We start from the raw sequence: 24630 nt of genomic DNA, 5'->3' as shown, positions 1-24630 counted from the left end.
TAGTAGGATAGTAGAAGAGATAGTGACACAGTAAGTATTTCTGTGGTAAAATATAAAGCAGGAAAAGTCCACTATTGTCATGAAGAAATAAGTTCTGTTCAGAAGACATGCTGTCAGAGAAGTGATTTGAAAACTAGTCCTGGTTAAAATTACCAGTGACTTATAGCAATAGAACACATGGAGAGCTGAAAGCTTCAGTTGTCCTAGAAAAAGAGAAATCATGGGGACTTTGCTTATGCTAGAAGTGGAAAGAAGTTTCTCAAGTGCAATTGACCAGAATCTCTATTGGCAAACTTTAATGCACTAATTTATACCAGCATTGAGACATTCATAAGCAGCATAGATGGTCTGTGAGCAGATCCAGTAAAAGAATGGAAAAAGAGAGAGGACAGTCTATTCCTTGTTGCCTGATACCGGCAAGTGGGCCAGCAGGATGAGAGAGAAGCAGTTCTCTTGACAACTGAGGATCTGCCTCTGAGCAAATGTGGAGGTGCTGAACAAACCTTTTCTTCTCATTCTTCTTCTTTGCTCTTTTCTTTTTTTCTCTCTCTTTTTCTGTTACAAACCTGGCACCTGTGCCATTTTTTCTTGCATCTGTTATTCGTGGTGGCTTGTCTGCACCTTCTCATTCTGCCACTCATCTGAACCTTTTAAATGCTCCCAGTTTACCACCAAACCTCCCTAGGCAATGCAGAGAAGGTGTTTGTAGCTTTCAAGAAAACTTTTATTCGTGTTGCACCTGCAACAGTCACAAAAAGAAATAATGAGCAATTTGTTCACATGATTTTCAACAAAAATGCAGTCCATCAGCTTCTAAGAGAACAGACTTTTCTAAGAGCTTTAATTGCACAGCATAAAGAATTTACTGGAAAGAAAAAGGGACTCTCAGAAGGTTGTTTGTTCACCATGGAGTATTCAAGTTCTTCTGGAGACCACATATAACTTACTAAAAAGCTTAGCAATATTTTATTATTTTCTTTTCAGAAGTGTAAAAAAAATACTTTAAAGTACATATATGGACTGACCACAGATTTACTACCACTGGCTTTTTGTAAGGCAGCCGGAATGAGGCTGCTCATGTACATAAACGAGTCCAGCTGGTACATTTACTGGCAGCTTTATAGGAACACCTCCAGAACTGTTGAATGCTTGTGAAAGGTAGGGTATCAAACAAGTTGTAGTGGACATGTGGGCCAGTTGATGGGCAAGGCACTATAAACCTATCCATAACTAGTGCAGCTGTGACTATAAAGCTTTTCAGAAAACCTCCCAAAAATCAGACACACAAACATTTAATGAATTTCAAATGAAAATCTTGGAATGCTTAGAGGGACCACATAATGATTTGGGAGAGTCCATTACAGGTCACACTTACAGCAAGAAGTGAGGTTTAGTAGTCAATAGATTTTGTTGCTTCCTTTAATCAGCCTCAATTAAAATTTCCCAGCTACAATTAAATTTCTCCTGTTTTTAAAATAACATTTCAGAGGGCAGCCTGGTCTTAATATCAAGAAAGCCAAGGAGACCTCTTTAATATTGCTGCCAAGAGAGTGGTAGCATTGTAGTACAAAGACAAGCTTTGCATATTTGTGTTAAACAGAGAAAGTAAAACCGTTTGCCTCATGTGTAATAAATGCCTATCTAAAATTTATTCCCTCTCTAGCAGTGAAGTGCCTACATCTGGCCATTGCAGTGCCCCTTAATGAAAGTTTATGTTCTCAGAATCAATTGTTTCGCTTTATTTATTTCTTATCAAGCACCACCACTTGGAAGCAGATCCTGAAAAATGATTGCAATACTTTATTGTCTGAGTTTTTTAGATTCTTCCTTTACCTGAAGAGGTAAGTTGTAACTCATTAATTTCTATATATAGCATATATTTCTGGTATTTCTGGATGCATTGGTCATTTCTCGAAAAGCCTAAGATAACTGTAGGGGAAAAATGAGTACTGAAGCCTATACCAGTGAGAAGCAGCTTTTAAGAATAATTTAGACCCTTTCAATTATGAACATGAAATACTTTATGAACAGTGGAGTCTTCCTATTCTTGCTCAAACAACCTGGTCTGAGGCATATCTGACAACAGTTCTGTTCTCCCAGTTGGGTGAAGAATGCCTGAAGCAATACTGCTGAGGCAGCTGAAGTTACCCTGAGGACTGCCATTAAGATTAAAAAGCTCTGAAAACGGAACTGGTCTAAAGCAGCCAGGAGAGGTCTTTATAAAAACAGTAAGATAAAACATGTTTTTGGGTGCTTTCTGATTGTGTTACATTATGGGAAATGGCTATGTTCCATCCTTATCTGGACTGCTCTGTTAACACATCTTCAGACACATCTGTATTTGGAAGATGGAGGGAGAGCATCTCCATAAACCATGAGCTGGTGTTCAAGCATTGTGCAGAGCACCTTCTCCATTGCACAGTTCTGCTGACCCCACCTATTTCAGTGCAGACCATTTTCACATCATAAAATGTCCAGAAACAGAAAGGTTGATGAAATCATATTAGGAATATCTTCTTCAGGGTAAGATGAGCACTCGCTTTGGATTACACTGATACACTGCAGTCATCAACTTCTAACCAGGGTAGAGATGCTAGTAGTTTGAAAGAGACAAAGACAGCTGCAGAATATCTATTCTATTTGGATTTAATGCGATGGGTGTTTTTTTTCATGAAGCAAGGGCTGTGTTTACTCCCTGAAGCCAGAATGTAGAATCGATGTCAGGTAATTTTGTAAAGAAGCCCACTGATGAGCTACTCCTAGAAATAAAGTACTGCTTTATTTGATCCCATGCAGTAGCTTTTTAGCTACTCAAACCTGCCCTACAGATTATGGGCTTCTTCTGTAACAGATAGGTACCAAGAAAATATGTAAACTTTGTAAGCAACACTTTCTATTTACTTGGCTTCTTTAGCCCTATTTCCCCCCCAGCCCCCCAGATCCCGCTGATCAATAGTATCTATTTTTAGTCTCCATTTGACTCAGTTACAAGCACTACAGGTAAAATTGTTCTTTTCCCTTAGGGCTCCGTACTCTGGCAGAATGGAAAGGAAGGGAGGAAAGTGAATAGTTTACTTCAAACTGCAGGCCACATTTCAAATGTTCATTTCCTGCTGCTCAAGAATAAATTGTGGAGAAAGACCAATTTAGCAATAGGCTTGAAAAGGTTATCTCCAGCTGAACCCCCGCTCATATGCTGTCAAAGTCAAGCCATGATAGTTACCTCCCTTAAGCATTTTGGGTTCAGATTACGTTTTCTTCTGTTCCAGCTGATAGACCATCTCAAAGTCCCATGCTGTATTACTAGTGATAATCCTTCCCTCTTTGGCTGAAGTCCATAGCAGTGAAAACAGAGCCAATCCCTTATCACACATAGTCCCTGTCTAATTCATTCTCAGCACAGACAACCATTTATTTCCTCTCAAAACTAGGATTCTAAAAGCTGTGCGTGATCTTAAATATAGTAGATGTTTGCTGGGAACTGCAAGTGATTCGAGCAGTTTTAAAGGCTATATAAAAATATGATAGTATGATCTCATATAGGTTGTGCTGCATCTTGTTCACACAGGTAAGTTTTCAAACAGACAGTTGTGTTTTTTTCTCAACATTTATTCCAGGAATTATTCTGTTCTCTCTGTAAAAGTTTAGTTCACACAACTGGTCTTGAAAATAGCAACCCCTTGGATGCAATAGCCTTCTAACTAATGGATTGTTGGTGACTTTGTCAAGATAAACTCTCTGATTGTTTTAATCAACATGAGGCTTAAAATGTCCTCATGTTAAAATGTTCAGATGAAGCAGTCTGAAAGCAGCATACAGTGCTTCCCTCTCTGCTGTGTTCTCAGAGCCTTAATTTTACCAGCATGAAACCCTGCTATTCAGGTTAACATAAACAGTAAGTATTTCTGTTATTGTGAAAGATACCTACTATCAGTATCTTTCTTAATGTTTGCTCTCTAGGTATGACAGACAGCCTCAAGAATTTACTCACTCCAGTATGCAATCACTTTATTTAATTTTAGGTCCAGAGAGGCTTTCATCCTACACTGTTGCTGTTCACTCACTTTTGCAGAGATGCAAGATTACAATGAAGATACTGCACTGTGGGCAATGAGAATTGCAGTCTGAAGAAGGATTAATGATAGTGCTGTGGAGAAATGCTTACTTGATGAATAACATCCCAATTTCTGAGTTGACCTTGTAGTGATGTGGACCATGGTCAAACTTCAAAGCAGTCTGATTACCCACCATGAAGCCTGCTATTACTTGCATCAGTCTCCACCATTTCTATGAAGCTACATGTTTTAAGAATGTTTTTCCACATTCTTTGAAAGACCTAACAAGGCTGGCTAGTGAACACAACAGTTACTCCACCATAATAAAAATAAGCCTTTAATTAGACAAGAGTTTTCAAAAAAAGATACCTCTTCTGACCATTATTTGCACCAGAATGTACTTGAGACTTTTTGATAAAGGTTTTTCCTTGTATGCAATTTATAGCTCTCTGGAACTGGTCATTCTCAAACAGTGGTCCAAGAATCTGTACTGAGATCTCTTTCCAAGTTATAGTCTGACTGTTTTTGTTCTGTGCACTGAAAGTTTACATGCACAACCTAGTCTTAGCATCTTGTAACAACAGCAAGTTGCTCAAGACTATCACTGATTTAGTTGGTGTTGTAAATAACTCAGCAAAATGACATTGCAAGCCACGCTAGTATAATGTGGTTTGCTAATCCAGCGGTGTATTTTTCTAACTCAGTGATTTATGTGAAAGCTGTATCAATCAAGGATTGTAAATGCATAAATCTAATTGTTTTTTCAATTTGCTTTTGTAGAGTGCACTGTGTACTAGCTGCAATAACACACTCCAGGCTATGCATTTCCAGAGGATTACTAACTTATTACTCTTCTTGGGTGGTTAAAGTCAGTCAGCCAAATACCTTCATAACACTACACGTAGAGGGCAATATTTTTATGGTATAGTATATGAAAGAGATAATTTCAATGGATAACGGCCTCCCGCCACTTCATAAATGCTGAGGCAAAGCCAAGACTTTATTGTAAAAGGAAATTGATCTCAAGACAATGTTCTATTGCAGTTGCTGAAGATCACAGCTATTTTATTACAATAGCTGCAGCCTACCATGCTGCAGATGAAGGAGAGTAAGTGACTGTGGGCTTGAACCTGCAGAAAGAAGCCTGGAAGACTGTATGGCTAAGTGAAAAACAAATATGTTCAGCATGCGCATGGAGGCAAAGAGCTACAAGTTTGATATTAATGAATATTCTGCCTTAGGACTACTGTGCTGCTCCTGGGTACAGCTGGGGGTGAGGGGGGTAGGCAGTGGGTGGGGTGAGGGAGAGAGGGGACCTAGCATGCGGTTTGTTTATATGGGACAAAATCTGGGATCTAGAGACACACTGGGAGTTTAACCTCTGGACCTGAACTTTTGCTAGCTTCGGTTCCTGACAATGTTGTTCCACGCTACTCCTCAAGAATTGATGATGGTGGCTATGGCCCTCACACACACTCTCAAACACAGCAGGCAGTATAGCTTGCTCCAAGACTTGGTGCTGCTGGCAGGAGTCCTGCATGTAATCTGCAGGAGCTGGGTACAGTTGCTTTTGCTGGCTGGTGTCTTCAGCCCGGCTTGCTGTGCATGCTATTCAATTAGGGGCCAATCTGTCTTAGAAATATATATTTAATGATGTCCTGCCACTTGAGTAAGGAAATGGACTTCAGGAGTTGCAGGATAGGATCTGCAGGCTGTATCTGGCTGAGACCCCTGCCAGGTGCTCAGCAGATGCTGGTGCACCACAGCAAGCAGATGTGGGATAATCTCTACTCCACACACATTAGGCCTCATCCTGATCTCAGGCTTAAACTCTGCTTCAGGAGTTTTAATGCTTGGATGGTTTCCAGCGGGCCAGTGTTGTTTGTGTGTCCCCATCAGGGTTTGTAGGCAGAGCCAGACACAAATGGGAAGGCAGCACCAGGTTGGCATGAGGCTGAAGGCAGGGTAAGAAAAAGACTGGAGACTGGTCCATGCCACCAGCCAGGGACCTTCAGGCCATGCTGGACAGCACTGCCACTTCTCTGGTCTCCTAGGTAAGCCAGGTGAAGCTAGCACTGGCAGACATGTTTCCACTAGTCATGTCCTGATGCTGAGCTCCTCACTCAAAGCCACTTCAATTTCATGTGAAGGGGAATGGGTGGCTCAGTCAAGCCCTGATTCTTCAAAATGGTGTGTTTAAGGTAATCCCACAGAAGTTTCCCAAGGAGCTGGATGTTGTCCATGATATTCCCAGTGATATTTGTGAATCTGGGCCAGCATTCACAAAAAGCTGGAAGCATGGGCTCTGGCACAGCACAGAACACAGTGCTGCTCTGCAGCACTGGGGTATGCTGAAACATCTAAGGAGGATACCAGAGCACTAGGAGTGTGGCCTGGAGAATTTAAGTGGAATTTTTCTGTATCTTTTCCACTTTTATTGCCAGTTGGCTGAAGTAAATAGCTATCTCCTCTGCTTACTGCATTGGAGAGTTAATAAATTTGGTTTCCTAGTAGCTATGCTGCTGGGTGATTACCATCCCAGTTGCTGCTCGGGCACTCCCTGCTGTCCTTCAGGCTTCTTCTGGATGTTAACTCTTGAGTGCATGAAACTTCTGTGGCATACTTACAACATATGTGTTCACCACCCTTGCTGTATGCCATGTGGTACTTCAGAGTGCACTGCATTAAGACTTCTGAAGCCCAGCAGTTTAGGTAAGACTAAACCAGAGGATATGTATGAAAATCCCTCATTCTAGCTTTGTTGCAGGTGCTCAGCCCCAAGGAAGCTGCCAGGCTGGTAGCAGAATACATTCCAGTACCTATATCCATTTTCTGCATCCCTTCTGCTCTGATGGTGCTGTGCCCCAGAAGCCTGTTGTCCTCTCACATGCTCCGTCTCGATTCAGCTCAAAGGCCATTGTGGGAGCCACCATCCTCCTTGCATTTAGAACACCATCTCTGCAACTTCTGGTCTCTCCAGCACAAATTTTGGAGCAGGTTCAGACTGACCTTGTAATGTATACAGTGGTGAGGCTTAGCAGAGTGCTTTGCCAGGTCTAGGTGATTAATTATCTTGCTGGGAGAAGTCCAACAGGTAGAGTAATACCAGACAGGTGTTTATTGATATTACAACCATATTTCCTCCCAGTGTTTGATCTCGCCAGCTCCTGATGTTGCCTCCTTAGTGGAGACAATTGCTGGCTGACACCTGATCCATCCTTTGTTTGGCACATGGATATCTTGTGTTTCTCCTCCCTCATCACAGGTGCTAAAATAAAAACAGAAAGAGAGAAGTATGGCTTACAGGAGTGTGCTGGTGGGGTTGTGGGAAAGCCCAGCAGTTTGGTCTGGTTTTCTATGCCAAGAACACAGGGCAAGGTCACAGTGGGTGTCTGGTGTTGGCAGATGTGAGTCGGGACATTGGTGAGGGAATCCACGACTGCTATAGAAGGACTGCAGGAGACCTTGGAGGCTCCTTTTCAATTATTTGTTGGAAAAGACAGCAGTGTATTTTTAAGATAATGTCTGCAAAGGCCTGTGGAAAGAGATGAAAGCTATTAGATGTGGGGTGGAGCAGTAAGGGTAGTTTTTTACGTCCTGATCTGGTAAAGATTTATCTGTGTATTTGATTATACACACATGATCCAGAGGCTGAGGAGAGATCGATTTTAGAAGGCTTTGGATGAGACACAAGAATGTTTCAATAATCCAGATGTGACAGACAGAGTTATAAATATTTGCCTTCATTATTCCTTGATTTTTGCAGGCATGGGTGCAAGTAAAATTAGTTCTTGTTCCAGTAACTATTTTACTCAAATAATCCTTAAGGGATTTTTTTCTGTAGTAATTTTTCCCTAGCAATAAAGATATGCTTCTCTCAGTATGTATTAAAACACAACTTTTCTCAGATTATCCACATTTTTTTTTTAAATGATGATACAGTACATACATACTATATATATTGAACACATGGATCAATTAAGAATTTGATCTTTTGCCTTCCTTCCTGTTTACTTGCATTGAAGAATTTTGTAGCCTATGTTTGACACTGTAGATAACAGGAGCATGGGGTAAGCCCCCATAGTAATTAATGGTAAGAGGTATGTATTTTGGCAGTACAGAGAAATCTGTTGGAAGAAAGTTTTTGTTATTTATTACAGCATTCAATTTTGTAAAATTTAAAAGTTGTTTCCAGAGGCATGGAAGTGGGGGAGAAATTAACGTGTGCTTACACCTATGATGAATAAACTTACTTGTAATACAGCAGCCTAATGAATCTCCATCATGGCTGAAATTATAAAGAGAGGTCAGTATTCTCCAAAAGGGCAAATCCCAGACATCATATGTCATGGGACACTGCTGAAATTACCTTGAACCTCTTACCACCTCATTTCCCATATGAAACCTGCCTAGACCAAGTGAAGACACGTTTCTCAAGGGATGGTTACTTGGTATGTGGCATTAAATGACTTTCTGTGGTGGTGGTTCCTTGTGGTAGCTGTTTGTTTCATCAAATTCATGACTGTTATCTGCATGTTTAGTAAAGGTTGAATGCTGTGGGCTACATGTCCTCATGGACAGATATTGTGTGAGTTATTTGGGACACAAAAAATTAGAAATTGAAGGAAAAATCACTGAGTGGATGGATATTCATTGAGCTATTTGCTTCCATGAGATTTCTCCCAGCCACACCACTGCAAACCGAAAGGAGTTTTGTGCAGTGCAACAAGTCTCTCTTTTTAGGTGCCTATTCCACAGACCTAGTTCAATAGAAGATTAGCTGTGTAGCCTAGGAGCCTGCAGCCATAAACCTATCCTGCAAACCCTAAAAGAAGTATAGGAATATCTTTCCTCTTCAGTGGTTGCAAACAGAGCATACATTTGTACCATTTTGTAAAAACTCATTTGGAACTATTATGCTATGTAATGCAAAACATAAGTGTGCACTAGTATCAGGACTTTACCTGGTATATTTTTTCCATAAATGGGATATGATTTAGAAAGCATTGTTTTGGTATCATCACAATCTAATTCTTTGGCATTATTTCTTTCTGTATCAGTGTTAGTGATCTGTGGATTATTAAATAATTAAACGTGTATTTTTCTTCTAACATGGACTTAACAGCTTTGGGATGTGTAGCAGAAATGCCAAGTCATGGCTTGAAACAATGATCAAACACCTGATAGGAAAGCAGGGCCAACTCAGGGGAGCTCAGCTGCATGCGATGCACCTGAGTGATGAGAAGGGGTGGAGCCAGGCTCCACCCCCTTTCCAGACCTCATTTAATGGTTGGCAGTGGAGACAAGGGTATCTTGCTGGAGATCTGTGTATACCTGAGATCTGAAGGTAAGTAGCTTTTTTCCTTTATTTTTGTGCTTGCAGCTGTTGTATTTGAGCAAATCTTCAACTGTTGCAGCCTGGGAGTTTTCTGCTCTGCTGCCATTGCTGCACATTCCATTACACATTCATTGCGGCACTGTTATACTGAGAAATACAATTCTCATTTGAGAGGAATACTAATGAACGTGCTCCAATAAGTCGACTTTTTAAAATTTCTTGAGCCTGAAAATGAGAGGAAATTGTGCATGGGAACAGTGAAGAAGATGGGTTGTGATTCTTACAAGATAGTAATTCCATGTAGACTCTAAACTATTTTACACAGACAAGAAAAGAGTAGGGAAAAAAATACATTGGATTTTTTATTATTTGTGTTTTGCATTCATGCTGTTTTCATTCCTTGTTAATTCTCATCTCAGTATCTGCTTTATCTATTTGATGCATATGTATTCCTAGCTCTTGTATATGATGAACTGGCTACTTGCTTATGTGTGTGTGTGTATGTATATATTTTTATATATATACATATGTGTACATTATATATTTAATACATATATAATATATAAATATATATATATTGTTGTTATTGTTTATCAAATTCACTCTGTTACAATACCAGAAAGATGTCTAAAATACTTTCAGTAATGTGGGAAACTTCATGAGACCTTTTGTAAACAGGGAGAGAAGTTAGCTGTGAATTGTTAGATATGGGACTTGCATGGGTTCACTTTTTTTTCTTTTTAATTCTCTCTGACACCACTTTTAAAGTTGCTCATTTACCAGTAACCAGTAAGAAATAAGATGGCTTCTTTTTGTGTGTGTAATGTGGCTTTTTTTTTTTTTTTTAAATGATATATGTATAGACATAAATAATTTCAGGAGCCAAAAAAATGCCAGGGAAATTATTACTTCCAGTGCTAGTGTTGAAACAGTGCCAAGCCTAAAGTTTTGTAAATTGGGCTGTAAGTGTGAAATCCCTCCAGCTGTTAAAAGTATTCCATATCTAATTATATTCACAGTTTTTAGACTACTCTCTCCATTTGGGGAATCCTGAAACTGCATACTGCATGCCTGGAAGTGAGAGACGCATGCATTCTGTGAAAACCTCCAAAACATAAAGAAAGCAAATAGACAAAATAGATAAGCCACATATTTGTGTGGTTTTGTCAGTGTTTTCCTATGTGGCTTTCTTTGTTTTCGCAACATTGCTTTCTGAACACCATTTACTGTAATGTGCCCACCCTGTCATTCCATATCTCATGAACAGCTATATGTAAGGAAGTGTCTATTACACTTTTTACAAAATCTGTTTGTGCAAAAGACTAAAACAACAGCTGCATAAGAGCAGTGAACCTCCCCAGAGGAGGTAAAGCTTGTTTGTAACCAGTGCTCCAGCCTTCAAAAAACAGTTTAAAAAACTCTTTTTGAGCACCACATTCTATTGTCAGAAAATGGAGAGGGTGCCTATTTTTGGGGAATAACTTTATGCCTGTCTGGGGAAGGGGGGGTGAAATTGCTACTGAACTTCATGACTGTATCTGACCTGAAGCACGTTCACATTGTAACAAAACTGATTATTAACAGTTAATATCTTGACGCTCCTTACTGAAAGTACTCATTGCAGTCACCCTCTTGAATGAGAATCTAGTGGTGCAATTGTTATGTTAAAAATAAATGTCTGAGGATTTAGCCCAGTGTCATGAGAGCAATAGCATGAAGATGTGAAAGGTGTTGGCCATCAGCAACACGTGTTGTCATACTTTGGTCTCTTCTGGCTGATATTTTTTCTTTTCTCTATGTTCCCTATGTAGGACCTTCAATAGTGATACACATAAATGTATCTGTCTATATGAATGTTTACTTATTCCTTGGTTGTACATCCAAAGCTAAATGAAACCAATAGTTATTCTTCAAAATCAAAGTTTCTAGGAAAGGAAAGTACTACTCTTTTGTCACCTCTGGTTTGAACAGAAATACATTAAGTAAACATTGCAACCATTACAACTCAGTTTCCCTGCCACTCTATCCCACCCCAGTCAAACATAAGCAATTCAAGTTATCGGTTGTGCAATATCAAAAACATCCTTTTCTACTCTGTTCTTTTTAACTATGGCCCTTTAGTCCCTAAAGACAATTGCAGTTGGCTATCTGGGCACACTTGGACACAGTCTTACTCATTGTATGCCTTCTGTGGCTCAAAAGTTAAATGCAATGAAAGCAGAAGACTCAGGAAAGACTGGTTTGAGTATACTTGTATTGCCTTGCAATGGTGAGCTGTTTTTTTGCCTCTATATTACAATTAGCAGGGATGTCGTACTCATCACAAGAGTTGCACAGCAAATCCAACGTGGAGTAGAGAAGTTTTTTCTTCTCCACAAGACTGTGACTGCCCAGCATGTTGCAATGCCAAGCAAACACAAGAGTGTTCTGTAGCCCAGCATGAAGCATCCTGGATATCCCCTCTCCTAAATGTATTGAGCAGAGCTGGCAAATGCTTAGTAACATGTTCTGAGTTTTCCAGAACTGCATGCTTCTGGTGTGACTTACCATCTTAGGAAATCTCTGATCTGTAAAGGCAGAGCCCACTGCAATTGTAAAGCAAAGCAGTATTAACAGCCATAGAGGCAAAGAATACTTGTATGGGATTCTATGACACATCAAAGGGCTTGCACGTAGCCATACAGTGAAGTGGTTGGTGGGAATTACCAATCTGCCTGGAAGAGGCACACATGGAAATGTTCTCAAGATTAAAATGTTCTGAAGCTTAAATATTCAACGTGTTGATCAGGATACCTATTTAGCTTCTAATGAGTGTGATGTTCATTTAAAAATACAATTCTAAATAGCGATTCTAATAATGAATGTATGCTTGCCCATTGGAGCTTCAGACAATTCTGTTGATGAGCCACTTCAACACTGAATTACAGTGGACCTTACTATTCTTCCAACAGGTTCTCATGACAAATGGCATTGTTTTTGTGAAAGATTTCATTGTAGATCAATCATTTCCAGTAAAAAACTAATCAGGCAGACAGTTAAGAGAACTGGAACTTCAGAATGTGTTCTTATTTTAATGTCACTCTACTTCAGAATCTTCAAGCCATGTTTTTACATGCAAACTCACAATATTTGTTTTGCTTTCTACGAGCCTTATTCATTTCTAAAAAAGCCCCAAACCAACAACCACATATACGTCTGGACTGCAAAACCGCAGCATTCCAGGCTGGGCTGTGCAGGAGGGGAGGAAGGGCACTGAGGGAAATTAGTGGCCTGTTTGGCTGGAAGGCCTCAGGAGCGCATGCACACATCACACAGTCAACATAAAGTCACTTCAGAGTTCATGCAAATGAAATCAGGTTGAGTTGATGATCAGCTAAATCTAACACACGTTATATTTAAACAGTTTTTTGGATGCTGACCTCTGAAAAATGTTGGAAGATGTGGTTTTTTTATTTTTATTTTTTTAAATTACTGTATTTATATAAATAGCTTCATTCTGGTGCTGCTGTGGTTAATTGTTGTCAGATTGTAGGATTGCCTTGATTAGCTTATATGTATTACATTTCAACTATCCAGTTCTAAAAGGGTGTTTTATTTATTTGCTTGCCACAAACTATAAACACCCATTAAAAGTGTAGATAAGGAGAAATGTACAAGACAATACCCTGCTTTAAAACAGCAGTGAAATAAAAGTACATAGAGATGCAGTGCCTGGTAAACTAAACTGATGCCCTGAGGTTTCAAGCACAGTAGCTGGACTAGTTAGGCAAATTAATGTTCTCATCTGTTCAAGATGCTCTCTAAAGACTTTGCTCAAGCCCTGGACAAGATGAATCAGTGTGTGTTTTAACCCTGAGATGAGCATCAGCTCTTCAACACTGAAGTGAGTCTGCATTTACAGCATTCCTTGTCAGGCAGAAAACCAGGGATATCTGAAGGAGGTATGTGAAGACTTCTATCCAGGCTGAGCAGTAGGGAGGTTTTAAATGTTGGAACTCGCCTCACTCATTTGCTGCTGCGAGTGGGAATTACTTGGCAGCTGATTGGATTAATTTAAATATCTCTTTATTCTGAATAGTAGGAAAGTGAAGAGAAAAATGTAACAGGCAAAGTGTTACAGAACAGTCCCTCTCTGGTAAAGGCACCAGCTTATCTTCCTGATTTCCCCTGTTTTCTAGAAACAGCTTGATTTCCAGTCTTGTTTGTGGTGAAAGCATTACAACAGCAAAGTATAAAAAACTGCAAGAGACCCAGTGCCAAAATGAGCAGGAATAATTTTGTTTCTGAGGATACAATCATTCTCCCATGCAAAGTACATGATTAATGATTAAGCCTTTATCATATCTGACATTGTATTTTTGAGTTAAAACAAAAGTACTGCATACAACTTAAAATTTAATAGGTATCCTCTCATAACAGAGAAAGAAGTTAGAAACAAAATACGGTCACTTAGGCCACTGCTTTCTTATTTTGCTTCTGGAGTACCTACTACCTGATGATGAAGAAATAACACTATTAAAATAGCAGTAATTCAGCGCCTGGGGAACTCAACTTGTCAGACAAAAAATCTTCTCACCAAAGAACAATTTGTATATTTAAATTAATTTGTTACAACAAGACCCATAACATACTCTGTAAACCAACCTGTTAAAAACATCATGAGGTCGAGGAAACCGTAGATTTCAATTTTTTATTTTTATTTTTTTCCCTTTTCTTTTCTTTTTGGCTATTATTAATCTTTATGCCCCAATGTGTAAAGTACACAATCAAAGATGTATTTTTGAAGTATAACTCACAAGCACATGTATCTATCTTGTCATTCCATTTGGGAACAAAATATTTTTATAATCAGTACATTCCTCGGAAACTTTTGATCTTGCAGAACAGTGTATCTATTAAAAAATTTATAGCCAGAACCAGTATGTATCTGCATAGCCAGAATACAAATTCACTCAACTTTGCCTTTTGCCATGTATGTAGTTATTTCTCCTTTCTGTAACATATGTTTGTGCCACTTCCTTTAAATCTGCAAGTGTTCCATCCCAGTCCTGCCACTTTATGGATGGGTTATTGCACCTATGTATCCTTTGAAGTCACGCCTGTTTAATAGATTAGTCAAGCATATGTGACAAAAGGATTTTATTTGTGAAATATGTTATCTAATAAATCTTTGATAGATGACAAAATCATTGGTATGTTTCTAGTTGGCTTCAGTCTTCTCTGAGAACAGAAGTAAATGATTTGATAAAATATTCAATTGAATTATAACTTTTTTTTTTCTATTAAACTTCAATGTTTAGGGTGTGCTCTACTACAGTACAGGATATAAAAAAAACTTTTCCTACACTTAAAAAATAATTTCAGAACCAAAGAACTGCATTCTTTGAAAAGTGTACACGGCTATTTCTCATGGGCAATGAAAATCTAATTGCTGTGTCATTTACGTATTTGGCAACTGCTACGGTGACTTCTTGGAGCTCCAGAAAATGTTCTAAAACCGAATGAGACTTGTTTTGCAGGGAGTCACTGGGTAATAATGACTTTGTAGGAATCATAAGCAATAGGCAGATCCTTTACACTGTGTTGGAAATATGAGAGTCCCTTCATCTTCCAAGGTACGTTCATTTCAGCAAGTTCTTTCCTTGAGCTTGTATCACAGTTGTGTGAAGGAACTTTCTCTAGAGGAAACCAACTTCATCCCACTAAAACTGCTATATAAAATGAATCAGTGTACAGTAGGAGGTGAGGATTTGCTTCAAAACTATGCTGCTGCCTGAAGCCAAAACACTGATATAGACATAGCCTTAGTCAACCAATTTTCACATGTCTAAAGTTATGAGAGGTGAATTCTGACCAATGTTTGAGTCTGGATTCTAGTGAAGGCATTATCTTCTCGTGGATGACTTATGAGGCAATCAGAAATCATGTTGAAGAGCACTAGCCATCTTAAATTTAGTTAGTCTGTGGTAAATGTGTTCACCAGTTGCAATGCCTTGTTCTTGTATGTTTGACTGAATGGATCTAGAGGACATATTTCTGGGAGACTTTCAGGGCAAGCAGTTTTCCTGAGAAAGGAAGCAGGGCAACCACACATTGCCTGCAGTCTAGTCATGTCCAACCTGCAACTGGCAGGCTGTGTGCAGACTGGCACAGCTTGCATTGCATCCACTCTCTGCCTTATGCCATCGTGGTGGTGACTTGGCCCCTGCCCTGCCACGTGGCCCAGCCTGGCCCCTCAGCACCAAACAAATATTAGTGAGTTATTAATCCTATCAGGTCTGAAACCAGGTCATTAAGTGCAGTGTGGTGCTAGCTCAAGTGATGGCAAATAAGTTTACCAATTTTGATATGTTGGCTAAAAGCAGTCTTATTTTTATAGCTGTGCTATGCTATATATTTTATATATTTTATGAGGCCCGCTTCTAATGCAATGCCTTCTATTTTGTCATGTTTTCCCATGATGTGTCATAGGCAGATATTGGTGGTATGGCAGCAGAAGGGCAGTCTGACAGAATGGCATCTGATGTGGAAGTGTATAGGAAGCAAAGGTGTGTCACTGAATTCCTTTGTGCAGAAAAAAATTGTACCCACTGATATTCATCAGTGCTTGCTGAATGTTGATGGAGACCAGACAGTGAATGTGAGCATAGTGAGGCAGTGAGTTGTGTGTTTTAGCAGCAGCAACAGTGGATCTCCTCCACTGCTGCAAATTTTTATGAGTGTGGCATGCAAGCTTTTATTTATTGCTAGTAAAAAATGCATTGTTAATGGTGGTGACAGTGTTGCAAAATACTGTTTTGTAGCTAAGAATTTGATCTGTTAGGTAGTATTGTTACACTCTTTGTATCAGTTGTAATATCTACTAATCTTTACATACAGGCTATGCCTCCTGTTGTGAAATATATTTTTTTCCTATCCAAAGGATGGTTTCATTATAGGTATCATGAAGTGGATAGGAACAGTACTGAAGACTTGCTGAAGCTTGGTGCTGACTTCCCATGACAAGTCCTGTAAAGTGCCCACAGTCAACTCAGTCAGCTGGGTGGAAATGGTAGATGGGAAGCATAAAGCAGAGTTGGGCCTTTAGTAGAGCATCTCACATTTGCTAGACAGCAAAGCACAGTCTTCAGCTTATGCCAGTAGAGTGGAGACCAACAGCCTTATCAACCAGTAGAGTACTATCTTCATTGCAAAAGGATACCTGCAGCATCACTGGTAGAGAGTACCCAGCTACTTTGGGTGACTGTGACTAATGAACTGGAGATGACAGTGGGTAGGCTCTCAGGAACTGCTATATATATGCCAGCCCAAGGGAGGGCTGCCTGAGAGGCCCAGGGAGCATCATTGTGAGCACCTACATCAGATCCGGCCCTTCAGAATTGCTGCCATTACAGGGCACCTCGCATTCCTGCCTAGGGAAGAGCATGAGAGAAACAGAGCAGATCCAAGTCTCTGTTTCCACTCTTTGGTGTGACTAATGCTGGTTTCCACTTGCAAAATAAACTGGTTCTTTCTTCAAATGAGCCTGTGTTCCCTGCCTGCATGTAGAGCAAGTGTGCACACTGGATTAAGAGCTCAGCACGGCTTTCGCAATGTGGGAGATGCTGCTTTATGCAGGAACCCATGAAATGGCATTCTTTCTTGAAGTGGATTTTGCAGTTCTAGCCAAATCAAACATTAATAACATTCAGTCCACATTTCCATATGTAGATGCTTTTATCAAACCACATTTTCTTTCATTGTTATATTTCAGTGCTGCTTTGGTCTCTCACACATACACATATTGAGCAAAGTAAATAGCAGCTTAGCTTTATGAAATGTTACTTAACATTTATGAGTGTTTTTAAAAGTTTCTGATTTTGTTTCTCTTGCCAGTACCAGTAAATGTTTTTGAAGTCCTTCACAGGTTCCTTTGTTTATAGTAGAAACACCAGATTTTCTTGAGAAGCACATCTCCCTATTAAAAAGAGAGGCTGAACTTTTATTAAATAAAAGCCTCCAGAAGAGTCAGTTGCTCCATAACAGTTGTGTGCAAGAAAAAAGTTTGTGTCCATTTTCATTAATGACCTCATGAGTTGTGCTAGTTAAAACTGAAAGCAAAGAAATAAGGACTGATGCTTAACTGGCAAGAAGCCAGTACAACAGAATTAATAACATATGTTGAAGAACCCCATTTGTAACAATTTTTTCCATTAAAAAAAAAAAGTGGCAGCTTAAAACCACTGACAGGACTGTCTTTTTCCCTTTCTTTCTCTTCTTCCCTTCCTCCTCCTCCTTTTCTATAAGGGATGCTTTGGCTTCTGTCCAACTGTGTGGTACTAAACTTGTCTCAGAATACAGATTAATGCTTTATGCAATTTTTAGTGATCCTCTTGCAGCTGCTGCTCAGGGGAATATTGTTGTGAGCTTGTTTGCTCTGAGGAGTCAGTGGCAAAACCACAGATGCAGCAGCCTCCCCTTGGCAAATAACAGATGTAGCATTTTTCTATGTTCAGCTCATCTACAGCACTTACCTTACTTCTGAACAATTTGTGAGGCACTACCCCAGCACACTGCCATCCAAACACAAATTCAGCTGTAAAACACTTGGTTTGTGAGTTTTCGGTTTGATTGTTACACAGACTCTACTGGCCACATGCAAGCGAATCTTATTTACTGATGACTGTAGTTAGGGTGAGGAGACGATGACATTGCCCCATGGAAACTTGCCTGTCATTGGCCTTTGTCACCTCCATCCATTTTGATTCCTTCTTCAGTCATTATCTTTTTTTTTTTTTTTTTTCCTTTTTTTCCCCCCGTTTTTCTTCTAAAGACTGTACCACATGTCCTTTGAGACTAAGTGCTCCCTCTCACTAAATTCCCTACCAGCTTCTCTCTCTATGTGAAACTCCAGGCACTTGAGGGTTTCTTGACACTGCTGTGGTTCTCATGCTACGAGTTGAGAAATTAATTTGGTCATTAGAGCCAATGGAAGAATATCGTGTTTTCAGAAATTGCTCTTTAGGATAAAGGAAACAACTTGGATTTTCAGAGAGGCTGGTGAGTTGGAGAATTCCTTTAAGGATACCCTGGTAAATTTTATCTGGGCGTAGGGAATGTAGGGCACTGAGATAGAGGAGAGGCACTGCCTGGAGGTGTTTGGGTGTCATGTAAGGAAGTGAATGAGTGAATTTGAGAAGCAATAAGAGAAGGAAATGAATGAAGCTGTTGGTGCCCAACAGGTTGCAGGTATTGAATGACAGTGACTATGATTCAGGAAGTGAAGAAGCACCGTGCAGCAAGTGGAGACGAGTAACAGGCAAAATAAAGAAAAGGACAGTTAAATTTGACAAATAGTATGAACACAAAGGAAGCTTTACAGACTTAGTGCTTATACTAAGGTGAGAAAATAAAGCCTTCATAATAGAGTACTGGATAATTCTTTGTGTAAGCTCACAAATTTCAGGAGATTGTACAAGGTGGTACTGTTCTGGATTTGGCCCAAAAATAAAAATACAGTTAAATGCAGCTATCATGAGGTGCCCTGTCTTGGAAGGAAATTGTAAGGATTGTGGATAGGAAAATCTTCAGTCATCAGTTCATTGTATGACTTCAGTAGAAAAGGAAAACAGGTGGAGCAGAGTGGGGGGAGAAGACTGAGTGTATGAATGAGGAGAGAAATCCAAATTAGTTCCAGTGTTCTGAGACTGTATGAGGTGCTAGCTCCATTTCCTCCACAAAACTGAATACTTTGGGTCCCCTCACAGAAAGTACACCATTGCTCTGGAGATAGGACAATGCTCATGAAACGTTTGAGGGGCTAAATCTGTTTTCCGTGGCAGAAGAAAAAACAAGATAACAGTGTATGATATTTTAAAAACTGGTGACTTAACAGGCTTGGTTGACACCTACAAAATAATTTCTGCTAGAAGAGAGTAGACACAACAGATATTTAAAACTGAATTTAGCATGAAAAATAATGGAAACTTTAAAAAAAATGAGAATGTGTCTACATCACAGGCTAATAACAGCAGTGATTAATCCAGTCATGTAGACTGCACATAAGCATTGACATTAGTCATGCTTAATGTTTGCGCTGCCAGTTACAGGAAGGATCCTGAGCTGCGCCCTGTGTGCACTATTACAGAATGCTCCTATCCATGTCTCCTGTAGTCTATATGCTCCATTTTAGTAGAAGTTGAAAATAGTGAAAAAAAATAAAATAAATGACAATACAGAAAACAAGAAAGAACTAACAGATGTCTTGCATAAATAAATAGAAACTGAGTTAGATATATTTTAAACAGATGACCTTTAGTATTTTAAGTTACCTTTGGGTTTTTAGGTATTGTGTTTTTAATAGGTCACATGATAAAAATACGTATATATAAAAGGTCAGCTTCTCTTCACTGTAATTTTCTATGGATATTAAGGTTTAAGCCTCATACTATTATTTTTGAACCTCCTTCTTACAGTTATTTTATGGTATTATTACTGCATATTTTTCTGTCTTAATGAAATATCTGACTTCAGGAGATGGATAAGCTGACTTTTTCAGAAGGATAAGTGCATTATTTGGTTCCAGTTTAACCTTCATTCAGAACAGAAAGAAAGCACAGTTTCAAGCAAATTCAATGCTTTATAATTAAAAAGAAATCCCCATTTTTCAGCCAAAGCCATTAATTGAATTAAATCCTGATTTACAAATAAACACAACTTTATTATATATATATATATATAAACAGAACTTTATTTTTCTGACAATTACTATATAAATTCTAACAGATTTGACTTGGAGTTTTTTCTTTAAGATAAGCATGATTGAAATTCTTGTCTCATTAAAGTTAGTAGCCAAATTCTCGAAAACTGCAATGCAATCAAGCATTTTGTGCATCCAGTGAATTACACCTGAGAGCTCTGTTCAATCATTATCTGTTCTCAGCTTCTTTAGCTCGTCTTGGAAAGTGCAGGCACAGCACTTGGTTCCTAGTGCTGAACTTCCAGTGTTAAACTAATACAAAATTAAAAAGGACCCTGCAAAACAGCCTTTTCATTTTCAAAGCAGTTCACTGGATGAAAATGAAACTGAGATCTCATTATTCTGCATTTTACTTTGGCAGTTTTTAGCCCCTCTTTTTTTTTCCTCCCCTTTACTTGAAAAATATATAATGTTAACTTATATTCATGGATTTGCAAATCTCTCTTTTATATAACCATTTATAACAGTTTTTCTTAGACTTCTGCACATTACCTAAAACTGTTTTTATAACAGTAATTTATTAGGTTAAGTTGAAGAGCTTTTACTACTTTTTATATAAAAAGACTGGCCTGATTTTGGATCTCCTTAATGTGGCCCTTTAGATGTAGTAGTTCTGGAGCTTGGTAATGGGCAAAACATGCCAAAGAAGAACCATTACTTTCAGAAAAGGGCACTGTGTTCTCTTATATTTTTGCACAGTCCATAGCACAAAGAGTGAAAATGCCACGTGACTGTTCATGGACATAGTCTGAAGTCTTGAAAGACACTTTTTGTGTCCTTCTATTCTGAGACAGAACTATAGGCCAGAGTAAAAAATGCTGGATCAAATAGGGAAATGATCTGCTAAGAAAAAAGGCTTAAATATGTCACATTAAAAAGCATAGGATTAAAAAACATAATTAGCTGTTAGAGATCTAGTAGCAGGATAAAAGCCCATGTAAATGTATTTTGCCACCCACGCATTGGAATCTCCCCTGTGCAATGGGGATTCCTTTCCATTCACCTGGAGGATATTCTGTGAGATACAGCACTTTGACCCAGATGACTTCATAAATTCAGAGTGAGGAGGCACTTATTTAAAACTTTATATTGTTATTATTTCTAATTTAAAGAAAACCAGCATCATGGTATAGATTTTAATCCTACAGCTAAGTCTGAAGTAAAACACTAAGGTGAATAAACTTCATTATATCCATCTATCCAAGACAATAAAAGTCTTACTTTGTGTCTCCAGGATGCTGTTCAGAATATAAGGTATTGTTTCCTTTCTTCATTTCCTTCCTTTCAGGATGAGAGAAGGCTGTCACTCATTCAGCACTGTTGCAATCAAGTCCAGCATGACTGTCACAGGAATGAGATGTTAACCTGGGGCTGAATGAAAATTCTAATGTGATTAGAGCTGACAATGTTCTCTTGAACAGCAATGATGGCATAAGACTCCTGCCCTGCAGAAATGTCTATGATTTCCCAGCTCCCAGTTTTCTTTTGTTTCAGTTATTTTTGGGGCTGCACTTTAAAGTCAGACCTTTGCAGAGATATTAGTTAACAGGAATCACTTAATTCTAATGTTTACTGTGAATAACTGCATTTTAGTCATCTCTTTGTCTCAGATTCTTTGGGGGCTTGTTTGCCCTGGATATCAAAAAACACAATGAGCCATCACTTCCTGCAGTAGAAAAATATTTCAGAAATAGAATTGTGTATAGAACTGGAAAACAAGTGTGTAGCCATATATTCATCTCTTGATGTCGTGTGTTGAATGATTTAATGAGATGCTTGTGGGTTACTTTAACTGGGGCTGAATTCTGGCTTGCACTTCTCTGTGGTCTATATTGTAAATATAGCTCTACAACCAAGCTCTACAGAAGTAAGAGTCAGCACTGTAGAGTACACATGACCTAACATTAGGCTTAAGTCATTTTAACTTTTGCTGAACTCTGCTAACTACCCATTTTAGAGGCAACGTGCTATAAATAATACAGCTTGTGAGATATAAATCAAAGTTGCAAATACTCACTTTACCCATTCAGCCTAAAAAGGAATCAACACTGCATACTATAGCTGAGATGGATATCTAAATTAATTGGAACGTCCCTAGAGTTCAGCCTAACAGATCAATTGCCTGGCAGCAATAGTAAGGAGAAGTGAAAGACTGAGACAAAATATGTTTATGCTTGCTGGCTTCTGAAATTGCTGAAAACATGAAAAGTGATAATGAACTTTATAAGCGCTTTCTGCTGTAGTTCACAGCCTATATTTTATTTTATTTTTTTTTTCTGCAATATATCTTTTCAGTACCAAACACTTTATTGCCTTCCATTGATGATTTATTTGTTTTTAATGTGAAATACAGGACTTGACTAATACACCTCACAACATCATTATAATTATTTTAAAGAGAGGCATCCTCTAAAGAAACATAGCCAGAAAACAGACCTGCTGAGATGGATGTGGGAGTTCTGGTAGAAGAAAAACTCAACAGCCCAAAAAGCCAACAGTATCAGGCACTATATCAGAAGAGGGGTGGCCAGAAGGGTAGTGATTGTTCTTCTCTACTTTACCCTCATGGGGCCCCATCTGGAGTACTGTGTCCGAGTGTGGGGCCCCCAACACAAGAAAGATGTGGAACTGCTGAAGCAGGTCCAGAGGAAGGCCACACAGATGCTCAGATGCCTGGAGCATCTCTTCTATGAAGGAAGGTTGGGAGGGAGTTGGGCTCATTTAACTTGGAGAAGGCTGCAGGGAGACTTCACTGCAGCTTTCCACTACTTAATAGGAGCTTATAAATGGAAGAGAGACTGATTTTTTACATGGTCTGATAGCAATAGGACAGGGGGAATAGTTTTGAATTACAAGGGGAGATTTAGATTAAATGTCAGCAAGAAATTTCTAACACAGAGGATGAGGCACTGGTACAAGTTGACCAGACAAACTGTAGATATCACATCTCTGGAGGTCAAGCTAGATAAGACCCTCAACCATCCTTATATCGCTTCTTAATCTGTAATTTTTAGTGACTAGATTAAGATGCTTTTATCTCTCACTTCTGCCACTATACAGTCAACAAATATACAATGAGTGGCATGGTTAGGCTGATATTTTACAGGTCGCATAACTAGAAGGATTATAAAAAATAAATGCAAGTGCTTACCTGTGTCTTAAACTCACAGGAAAAACTCCACCATGAGGGATCTCCAGAAAGAAATCCTTTCCCAGTAGAGGTCAGCCCTTAAGTGGGGTCTAGGAGAGGTGCAGCCAGGTTCCACCTCTTCTGGTCACACAGCTAAATTGCCTTCACCTGTGCTTCCACAGCTGACTCTGTGATCTCAGGTTCACGCTGTGATTCCATAGTTCCCATACAGCTACTGATATAGTTTTTGTAGTGTTTTTCTGAACATTTTGCAAGTAGCCAGCATCCTGCTTACACGTGATCATCAGAAGTGGGCAGAGATGTCTCAATAACAATCCTACTAGTTGTTTATAAAGAGTAGTAGTAAAATATCTTTACTGGTAGCTTCCAACACGTATGTACAGGACAGCATTTGCTGGTTCATTCACTGTGTTGTACTGGGAGCTTGTTTGCTGTTTGCCACTAAATCCTTTTTTGTGTTTGTGCCTAAAGATGATCAACTATATGTAATATTAATCTGTATTTTCATGAAAGGTCCTTATTAGCCATCTCCTGTGGCTTTAGACCAATTTACTAATCAGCCCAGGTTTCCATGTGGTGCTGTTATATCTTCATCATTATTCATAATGATCAATTTTGGTGTTGTTTGCAATGCTTTTGTATGATATTCTATATTTTTTTTAAAATAATCAAATCCTGTAGAGCAACAAACCCTTTTGGATTATGCTAGAAATGTGTGTATAATTATGTCCTATTTATATTTACTTTTTTAAAGATGCATTGCCTTCTGATGGAATAAAGTACAATAACCTGTGCAACACTGTTATGCGTGGAAATACAATTGAATAGTCTACTGTGTAAAATAATAAGCCAACATAATGCACAGTGAAAAATATAATAGATAAATTTTTAAAAAGTCTAATTATCTAATAGTGTGGGTAGCAAATTTTTTACCCTGGGCTTAGGCATTCAGGTGAACTGCTTTAAAAGTAATTATTTCCTACAGCTTCCATTCCATAGCTTTCCATGAGGAAATGACTTGTGTGGTTGTGGTTGGGTTTTCCAGGTTTAGTCAGCATCATGGATAAAGACTTCTAAAAACGTGCGACTACTTGAGAAGCAATTGATTTTGTTGGATTTTGCTGACTGAAGAGACAGTACACCAATAGGAGATTGATTCTGGTTTAAGAAATAACTGTTTCACAAGTGCTTGGTCTTTAATTATCTTACTTAAATGTCACTATTTCCCAGCTAGCTGTTTTCCTCTTTATTTGCTTTTTTTTCTAGATTAGGACTATCAGACCGATAATCCACAATCATATATGAAAAAAAAAAAAAAAAAAAGAAGGCAAACGCTCAACTGAACTGA

This window comes from Coturnix japonica, chromosome 3, assembly GCF_001577835.2.
Source record: "Coturnix japonica isolate 7356 chromosome 3, Coturnix japonica 2.1, whole genome shotgun sequence".
Taxonomy (NCBI): Eukaryota; Metazoa; Chordata; class Aves; order Galliformes; family Phasianidae; genus Coturnix; species Coturnix japonica.
Note: the sequence above shows the minus strand (reverse complement) of the source record.